Below are 10806 nucleotides of genomic sequence, written 5' to 3'. Positions count from 1 at the left end.
AGACTGAGTTTCAACAACTGAATGAGTCACTGATACGGGACAGAGTTGTATGTGGAATCACAAATGACCAAGTGCGAGGCAGATTACTCAGAGAACCAGATCTCCTGGTAGCTAGAGAACTAGACATTTGCCGTGCTACTGAAGTGAGCCAGAGCCAGCTGAAAATGCTTCATGATAAAGTCGATGTTCACAAGGTGCATAAGCAAAACACAGAAATGGCAATAAGACAAAGACAGTAAAAGAGAGATCACTGGGAGAATGCTCACGTTGTGGGTACGAACACGAACCACAAAAGTGTCCAGCGTTACGGTCTGATATGCAAAGCATGTCACAGAAAAAAATCATGACGCCAAAATGTGCTCCTCACGCACATGGACAGAAAACCGGAAGGATTCACGGCGTTGACAGGGAGATGACAGCAGGAAATGAGGACATGTTCATTGAGACAATTGAAGTGAAACAGAGTGAAGTAGTGTGTAGCTCAGCTAGTGAATATCAATGAGAAAAATACTGAGAAAAAGAGCAGTGGACAGAAACACTGAAAATGAACAACCAGAAACTTCCTGTTAAAATTGGATACAGGAGCTGAGTGGTGCAGTGGTCTAAGGCACTGCATCGCAGTGCTAGCTGTGCCACTAGAGATCCTGGTTCGAATCCAGGCTCTGTCGTAGCCGGCCGCTACCGGGAGACCCATGGGGCGGCGCACAATTGGCCCAGCGTCGTCCAGGGTAGGGGAGGGAATGGCCGGCAGGGATGTAGCTCAGTTGGTAGAGCATGGCGTTTGCAACGCCAGGGTTGTGGGTTTGATTCCCACGGGGGGCTAGTATAAAAAAATAAAAAAATAATGTATGCACTCACTAACTGTAAGTCGTTCTGGATAAGAGCGTCTGCTAAATGACGTAAAATGAGTGGAACTTCTTGTCAGTGACAGCAATTACAGCTGCAAGTCTCTTGCGGTATGTCTCTATAAGCTTGGCACATCTAGCCACTGGGATTTTTGCCCATTCTTCAAGGCAAAACTGCTCCAGCTCCTTCAAGTTGGATGGGTTCCGCTGGTGTACAGCAAAATATAAATCATACCACAGATTCTCAATTAGATTGAGGTCTGGGCTTTGACTAGGCCATTCCAAGACATTTAAATGTTTCCCCTTAAACCACTCAAGTGTTGCTTTAGCTGTATGCTTAGGGTCATTGTCCTGCTTGAAGGTGAACCTCCGTCCCAGTCTCAAATCTCTGGAAGACTGAAACAGGTTTCCCTCAAGAATTTCCCTGTATTTAGCGCCATCCATCATTCCTTCAATTCTGACCAGTTTCCCAGTCCCTGCCGATGGAAAAACAGCGTTTTCCTTGATGGCCAAAAAGCTCAATTTTAGTCTCATCTGACCAGAGTACCTTCTTCCATATGTTTGGGGAGTCTCCCACATGCCTTTTGGCGAACACCAAATGTGTTTGCTTATTTTTTTCTTTAAGCAAAGGCTTTGGTCTGGCCACTCTTCCATAAAGCCCAGCTCTGTGGAGTGTACGGCTTAAAGTGGTCCTATGGACAGATACTCCAATCTCCGCTGTGGAGCTTTGCAGCTCCTTCAGGGTTATCTTTGGTCTCTTTGTTGCCTCTCTGATTAATTCCCTCCTTGCCTGGTCCGTGAGTTTTGGTGGGCGGCCCTCTCTTGGCAGGTTTGTTGTGGTGCCATATTCTTTCCATTTTTTAATAATGGATTTAATGGTGCTCTGTGGGATGTTCAAAGTTTCAGATATTTTTTTATAACCCAACCCTGATCTGTACTTCTCCACAACTTTGTCCCTGACCTGTTTGGAGAGCTCCTTGGTCTTCATGGTGCCGCTTGCTTGGTGGTGCCCCTTGCTTAGTGGTGTTGCAGACTCTGGGGCCTTTCAGAACAGGTGTATATATACTGAGATCATGTGACAGATCATGTGACACTTAAATAAAGACCACCTGTGTGCAATCTAACTAATTATGTGACTTCTGAAGGTAATTGGTTGCACCTGATCTCATTTAGGGGCTTCATAGCAAAGGGGGTGAATACATATGCACGCACCACTTTTCCGTTATTAATTTTTTAGAATTGTTTGAAACAAGTTATTTTTTTCATTTCACTTCACCAATTTGGACTATTTTGTGTATGTCCATTACATGAAATCCAAATAAAAATCCATTTAAATTACAGGAATTACAGGAAAAACGCCAAGGGGGATGAATACTTTTGCAAGGCACTGTAGCTCTCCTTGAGTACAGAAACACACCCCTGGATGGACTAGGTCTTTCACCTGCACAACTACTAATGGGAAGGAGGCTGAAGACAAAGATTCCGAAATCAAAGAGATTGTTAAAGCCAGGACTCTATCAGCATGTCAGGAGCCGTCTCACAAGCAGACAACAGAGACAAAAACACTACTTTGACCAAGGCACACGTTAGCTTTCATGAAGGAAGGAGAATGAGTCAGGATCAGACAAGACAACAAATGGCAACCAGCAATTGTACTTTGAAAACATGACCAGCCAAGGTCATACATTGTAAAAAAAAAAACACCAAACGAGAGAATCTACAGAAGGAACCGGAGACGCACATTAAACAACACCCCCAGAGAGACACTCAGAAACCATAATGGACTTACAGTGGGGAAAAAAAGTATTTAGTCAGCCACCAATTGTGCAAGTTCTCCGACTTAAAAAGATGTGACAGGCCTCTCTCATCTCTTTAAGTGGGAGAACTTGCACAATTGGTGGCTGACTAAATACTTTTTTCCCCCACTGTACCTTATCCGGTGGAAAGAGAACCTGAAACAAGTGTCAGCCTGAAAAAAAAAAACTACTTCCCTGTGTGTTCTCCAAAACCAACAACACCAAAACCAACAATGTAAACACTGACACACCAGTGAAATCAACTCGTTATGGAAGACCTATCAGAATGCCAAAACGATACCAGTACTGAAAAGATTATACTGAAAAGACTGTAAAAAATTTAATTAAATAAAAAACAATTAGAAGAAAATAATAAATGGATATATGCCATTTAGCAGACGCTTTTATCCAAAGCGACTTACAGTCATGCGTGCATACATTTTTGTTGTTGTTGTGTATGGGTGGTCCCGGGGATCGAACCCACTACCTCGGTGTTACAAGCGCCGTGCTCTACCAGCTGAGCTACAGAGGACCACATTAATAATAACAATGTGATGACAATTGTGATATCTATGTTATGTTGTAAAAAAAAATAAGTTTATTGTTTGCAATGTGAAACACTGAGTTAAAAGAAAAAATGGTTGAAAAAATATTATTCAAGAGATGTCATGTATGTACATTTTACAGACGCTCTTATCCAGAGCGACTTACAGTTAGTGAGTGCATACATTATTTTATTTTTTGAATACTGTCCCCCCGTGGGAATCGAACCCACAACCCTGGCGTTGCAAACGCCATGCTCTACCAACTGAGCTACATCCCTGCCGGCCATTCCCTAGACGACACTGGGCCAATTGTGCGCCGCCCCATGGGTCTCCCGGTCACGGCCGGCTACGACAGAGCCTGGATTTGAACCAGGATCTCTAGTGGCACTGCGCCACTCGGGAAGTCATGTACTTACCTGGAGTGGCTGAGGGTGGCGCTGTTACTAAATACTACATGTGATCGTCTGTACTTGACCCATGACGTCAGATAAACGTTGTTCTTTTACCCTCAGTGTGCTAATATATTACATAGACCACAGTCGTAACGTTGCAGAGAAAAACACCCAGGGGCGCTCTGACTGTTTTTCGGCTCATCCTTGTGGAGGAGTAATGGCGGCTGGTAGAGCTTTTCGAGTCGAAGCGACATGGCGGCAAATTCAAGAACCATTTGAACAGTTTGCTATTACAGCGGATGAAGGAGCGGAAAGAGGGTGGACATGTGGAAATGGACAGGGAGGAAGAAGGAAAGGACCTGAGGGTAGAGGGAAGATTGGTGTCAAGTACAAAAAGAAAACTACTCTGGGAGCTCAGAAATTGAATCTCAGGAGAGTGAGGATGAATTACCTGCGGTGCGGTGAAGACCGCTGAGTTTGGGCTTCGTCCCAATGATGGCAAAGATGGTTTTTGAGAGAATGGATTCTTGCCTTCTGGTTGATCCATATGTGAAAGTTCCAGAAAATGATGTCATGGCTTTAGAAGCTTCTGATAGGCTAATTGACATCATTTGAGTCAATTGGAGGTGTACTTGTGGATGTATTTCAAGGCCTACCTTCAAACTCAGTGCCGCTTTGCTTGACATCATGGGAAACTCAAAAGAAATCAGCCAAGACCACAGAAAAAAAATTGTAGACCTCCACAAGTCTGGTTCATCCTTGGGAGCAATTTCCAAACGCCTGAAGGTACCACATTAATATGTACAAACAATAGTACGCAAGTATAAACACCGTGGGACCACGCAGCCGTCATACCGCTCAGGAAGGAGACGCGTTCTGTCTCCTAGAGATCAATGTACTTTGGTGTGAAAAGTGCAAATCAATCCCAGAAAACAGCAAAAGACCTTGTGAAGAGGCTGGAGGAAATAGGTACAAAAGTATCAATATCCACAGTAAAACAAGTCCTATATTGACATAACCTGAAAGGCAGCTCAGCAAGGAAAAAGCCACTGCTCCAAAACCGCCATAAAAAAGCCAGACTACGGTTTGCAACTGCACATGGGGACAAAGATCGTACTTTTTGGAGAAATGTCCTCTGGTCTGATGAAACAAAAATAAAACTGTTTGGCCATAATGACCATCGTTATGTTTAGAGGAAAAAGGGGGAAGCTTGCAAGCCGAAGAACACCATCCCAACTGTGAAGCACGGGGGTGGCAGCATCATGCTGTGGGGGTGCTTTGCTGCAGGAGGGACTGGTGCACTTCACAAAATAGATGGCATCATGAGGAAGGAAAATTATGTGGATATATTGAAGCAACATCTCAAGACATCAGTCAGGAAGTTAAAGCTTGGTCGCAAATGACCCCAAGCATACTTCCAAAGTTGTGGTAAAATGGCTTAAGGACAACAAAGTCAAGGTATTGGAGTGGCCATCACAAAGCCCTGACCTCAATCCTATAGAACATTTGTGGGCAGAACTGAAAAAGCACGTGCGAGCAAGTAGGCCTACAAACCTGACTCAGTTACACCAGCTCTGTCAGGAGGAATGGGCCAAAATTCACCCAACTTATTGTGGGAAGCTTGTGGAAAGCTAGCCGAAACGTTTGACCCTAGTTAAACAATGTAAAGGCAATGCTACCAAATACTAATTGAGTGTATGTACACTTCTGACCTACTGGGAATGTGATGAAAGAAATAAAAGCTGAAATAAATATCTATTATTATTCTGACATTTCACATTCTTAAAATAAAGTGGTGATCCTAACTGACCTAAAACAGGGACTTTTTACTAGGATTAAATGTCAGGAATTGTGAAAAACTGAGTTTAAATGTATTTGGCTAAGGTGTATGTAAACTTCCGACTTCAACTGTACATTAAAAAAAGTATAATACATCAATTGAATGAACTTAGCTGAATACAATAGAAAGGATATTCTTCCCATTCCGGAGCGAGTGGCTACAGTGCATTGGGAAAGTATTCAGACCCCTTAAACCATTTCCACATTTTGTTACGTTACAGCCTTATTCTAAAATGAATTAAATTGTATTTTTTTTGTCATCAATCTACACACAATACCCCATAATGACAAAGCAAAAACAGGTATTTAGAATTTTTTTGCAAATTTATGAAAAATAAAAAAGTATTCAGACCCTTTACTCAGTACTTTGTTAAAGCACCTTTGGCAGTGATTACAGCCTCAGGTCTTCTTGGGTATGACGTTACAAGCTTGGCACACCTGTATTTGGAGAGTTTCTCCCATTCTTCTCTGCAGATCCTCTCAAGCTCTGTCAGGTTGGATGGGGAGCGTCGCTGCACAGATATTTTCAGGTATCTCCAGAGATGTTAGATCGGGTTCAAGTCCGGGCTCTGGCTGGGCCACTCAAGGACATTCTGAGACTTGTCTCGAAGCCACTCCTGCGTTGTCTTGGCTGTGTGCTTAGGGTCGTTGTCCTGTTGGAAGGTGAACCTTCGCCCCAGTCTGAGGTCCTGAGTGCTCTGGAGCAGGTTTTCATCACGGATCTCTCTGTACTTTGCTCCGTTCATCTTTCCCTCGATCCTGACTAGACTCCCAGTCCCTGCCGCTGAACAACATCCCCACAGCAGGATGCTGCCACCACCATGCTTCACCGTAGGGATGGTGCCAGGTTTCCTCCAGACGTGATACCTGTCATTCAGGCCAAAGAGTTCAATCTTGGTTTCATCAGGCAAGAGAATCTTGTTTCTCATGGTCTGAGAGTCTTTAGGTGCCTTTTTGGCAAACTCCAAGCGGGCTGTCATGTGCCTTTTACTGAGGAGTGGCTTCCGTCTGGTCACTATCATAAAGGCCTGATTGGTGGAGTGCTGCATAGATGGTTGTCCTTCTGGAAGGTTCTCCCATCTCCACAGAGGAACTCTGAAGCTCTGTCAGAGTGACCATCGGGTTCTTGGTCACCTCCCTGACCAAGACCCTTCTCCCCCGATTGCTCAATTTGGCCGGGCGGCCAGCTCTAGGAAGAGTCTTGGTGGTTCCAAACTTCCTCCATTTAAGAATGATGGAGGCCACTGTGTTCTTGGGGACCTTCTCTACGGACAATTCCTTCGACCTCATGGCATGGTTTTTGCTCTGACATGCACTGTCAACTGTGGGACCTTATATAGACAGGTGTGTGCCTTTCAAAATCTTGTCTAATCAATTGAATTTAACACAGGTGGACTCCAATCAAGTTGTAGAAACATCTCAAGGATGATTAATGGAAACAGGATGCACCTGAGCTCAATTTCGAGTCTCATATCAAAGGGACAGAAAAAAAGGTATTTCTGTTTTTTACTTTTAATAAAGGTGCAAAAAAATTCTAAAGACTTTGTCATTATTGAAACAGGCAGTAGCGGTGCTGGGGAAGCCAGAAAAAAGTCACATTACAACCTGTTTCAATAAGTCACATTACAACCTGTTTCAATAAGTCACATTACAACCTGTTTCAATAAGTCACATTACAACCTGTTTCAATAAGTCACATTACAACCTGTTTCAATAAGTCACATTACAACCTGTTTCAATAAGTCACATTACAACCTGTTTCAATAAGTCACATTACAACCTGTTTCAATAAGTCACATTACAACCTGTTTCAATAAGTCACATTACAACCTGTTTCAATAAGTCACATTACAACCTGTTTCAATAAGTCATATTACAACCTGTTTCAATAAGTCATATTACAACCTGTTTCAATAAGTCACATTACAACCTGTTTCAATAAGTCACATTACAACCTGTTTCAATAAGTCACATTACAACCTGTTTCAATAAGTCACATTACAACCTGTTTCAATAAGTCACATTACAACCTGTTTCAATAAGTCACATTACAACCTGTTTCAATAAGTCACATTACAACCTGTTTCAATAAGTCACATTACAACCTGTTTCAATAAGTCATATTACAACCTGTTTCAATAAGTAATATTCAACCTGTGATAATTGTGTTGTTTGCTCTATAACCTGTTAATTCATATGCCTTGCCACTGTGATATAAAGGCCTAAGGCCGAGACAATAAGAAGACACAGTGGCAGAATAAATTCAACCACACCTTTGTTTCATCAGCAACCTCTGTCCGGTTTAGTCCACAAATCATATTGCATGTAACAGACAAGTTACATGACCTACAGCATGGTCAAGCAAGTTAATGTTTCCGACATTTTCGGACCATTAAACAACAATTGATTTAGAATCACAGAGAGTTACCGCAAGTCGCAAAGAAAACAGGAGCTGCCTCCACTATTCCAGCACCTTTTCAACTTCAACATCATCAAATCACCTATGCTTTGTCTAATACAGTGACAACTAAAAGATACCAAAAACAATTTAGTCCAATCAACGTAAGCTAAACATGATGTGGCTGTCCATGGTTCTGATTTCTGTGTGCCTGCATGTGTGTGTGTGTGTGTGTGTGCGCGTTCGTGCAAGTAGAAAAATATGTTGACTGACCTTACTTGTAGAGAAACGCCAATGCCATCCTCCTCTCTTTCATGTTGAAAAAACAGTCTATCACTCTGTCATACAGTACACACTTTTATTTTTGTTGTCCTAGGCTACCTGGCTAAAAGGCTTGCTCGCTAGCCTAACTTCCTTTCATGGACAACGTTAGCTAGTTAACGTTAGCCTTCTACATCTAGCTACATATTGAACTTCCATCATCTCAGGCCAGGGGCACAACAATGTATGAATTATAATAATAATAATAATATGCCATTTAGCAGACGCTTTTATCCAAAGCGACTTACAGTCATGCGTGCATACATTTTTGTGTATGGGTGGTCCCGGGGATCGAACCCACTACCTTGGCGTTACAAGCGCCGTGCTCTACCAGTTGAGCTACAGAGGACCAGTTGAGCTACAGAGGAATTAATGGTTGGATCCGAATCGTTATAATCAAATCAAATCAAATTTGATTGTGTTTAGCAGATGTTATTGCGGGTGTAGCAAAATGCTTGTGTTTCTAGCTCCGACAGTGCAGTAATATCTTACAAGTAATATCTAACAATTTAGGGCGGCGCACAATTCGCCCAGCGTTGTCCGGGTTCGGCCGGTGTAGGCCGTCATTGTAAATAAGAATGTGTTCTTAACTGACTTGCCTAAAATAAAAATAAAATATTTTTTAACAACATATACCCAATACACACAAATCTAAGTAAAGCAATGGAATTAAGAATATATAAATAAATATATGGACGAGCAATGTCAAAGCGGCATAGACTAAGATACAGTAGAATAGTATAGAATACAGTATATACATATGAGATGAGTAATGCAAAAATATGTAAACATTATTACAGTGACTAGTTACTACCCGGAACATATCCCAGTCCGCGTGATCAAAACAATCTTGAAGCGTGGATTCCGATTGGTCAGACCAGCATTGAATAGTCCTTAGCACGGGTACTTCCTGTTTGAGTTTCTGCCTATAGGAAGGGAGGAGCAAAATGGAGTCGTGGTCAGATTTGCCGAAAGGAGGGCAGGGGAGGGCCTTGTATGCATCCTGGAGGTTAGAGTAGCAGTGGTCGAGTGTTTTAGCAGCGCGAGTACTACAGTCGATGTGTTGATAGAACTTCGGCAACCTTTTCCTCAAATTTGCTTTGAAAAAATCCCCAGCTACAATAAATGCAGCCTCAGGATATGTGGTTTCCAGTTTGCATTAAGTCCAGTGAAGTTCTTTGAGGACCGTCGTGGTATCGGCTTGAGGGGGGATATAAACGGCCGGGACTATAACCGAAGAAAATTATCTTGGGAGAGGCATTTGATTGTGAGGTATTGTTAGGTGAACAAAAGGACTTGAGTTCCTTTATGTTATCACAATTACACAATGATCGTTAATCATAAAACACACACCCCCGCCTTTCTTCTTCCCGGAGGGTTCTTTATTCCTGTCTGTACGATGTACTGAGAACCCAGCTGGCTATATGGACGGGGACTGAGAGCCATGATTCCGTCAAACAGAGTATGTTACAGTCCCTGATGTCTCTCTGGAAGGAGATCCTCACCCTGAGCTCGTCTACTTTATTGTCCAGAGACTGAACATTAGCAAGTACTATACTCGGAAGCGGTGGATGGTGTGCACGCCTCCTGAGTCGGACTAGAATTCCACTCCGAATAACTCTTCTTTGCCGGCGGCTTCTTGGAGGAGCCTCTGGGATAAGGTCAATTGCCTTGGGGGGTACGAACAAAGGATCCAATTTGGGAAAGTCGTATTTCTGGTCGGAATGCTGAGGAGTTACCTCTGCTCTGATATCCAAATGTTATTTCCGTCTGTACGTAATAACACAAAAAAAACGTTCTGGGCTAATAATGTGAAAGATAACACACACAAAAACTACTGCAAAGTTGCTTAGGAGCTAGAAGCAGAGCTGTCATGTCTGTCGGCGCCATCTTCCCTCGGTCATGATTATTAGCCATCATTTCATGTTTGTGTCGATTTGAATAATTAACGCTCATAGGTTCGAAATTGATTCAAATTAACCATGCGTCAACATCGCAATGTTGCGCAACCACGATATTTTGCATTACAATATTAATCAGCCTAAAATGGATCACATAATAGCTATATTAAACATTGTTTTCTCACCTCACTTTAATGGGAATGTAGTAGGAGATGCTTTTCACAATTTTCAATGACTATTCACGCTTATCCCTACCAATCAGGTACGCTCCAGCTGTCCTTGTCATGTGCTCCTCGTGTCTTGATAGAATAAAAGTAATAAACGACAAAGTTACATGTCCATGGTTTGACATAAGGTAAATTACCCCCAGAATCATAAAGAAATATAAATAAAGATAAATATATATTTTTTTTACCACTAACCTGTCAATAAACGCTTATGTGAGAAGCTGATCCATCAAGTCTATTGATTAAGTGGCGCAGTGGTCTAAGGCACTGCATCGCAGTGCTAGCTGTGCCACTAGAGATCCTGGTTCAAATCCAGGCTCTGTCGTAGCCGGCCGTGACCGGGAGACCCATGGGGCGGCGCACAATTGGTCCAGGGTAGGGGAGGGGAATGGCCGGCAGGGATGTAGCTCAGTTGGTAGAGCATGGCGTTTGCAACTCCAGGGTTTTGGGTTCAATTCCCACAAAAAAAAAATATATATAATTGATGCACTCACTAACTGTAAGTCGCTCTGGATAAGAGCGTCTGCTAAATGACTAAAATG

The sequence above is a fragment of the Coregonus lavaretus genome (genome assembly GCF_964263955.1).
Source record: "Coregonus lavaretus genome assembly, contig: HAP1_SCAFFOLD_525, whole genome shotgun sequence".
NCBI lineage: Eukaryota > Metazoa > Chordata > Actinopteri > Salmoniformes > Salmonidae > Coregonus > Coregonus lavaretus.
This window is presented reverse-complemented; position numbering follows the sequence as displayed.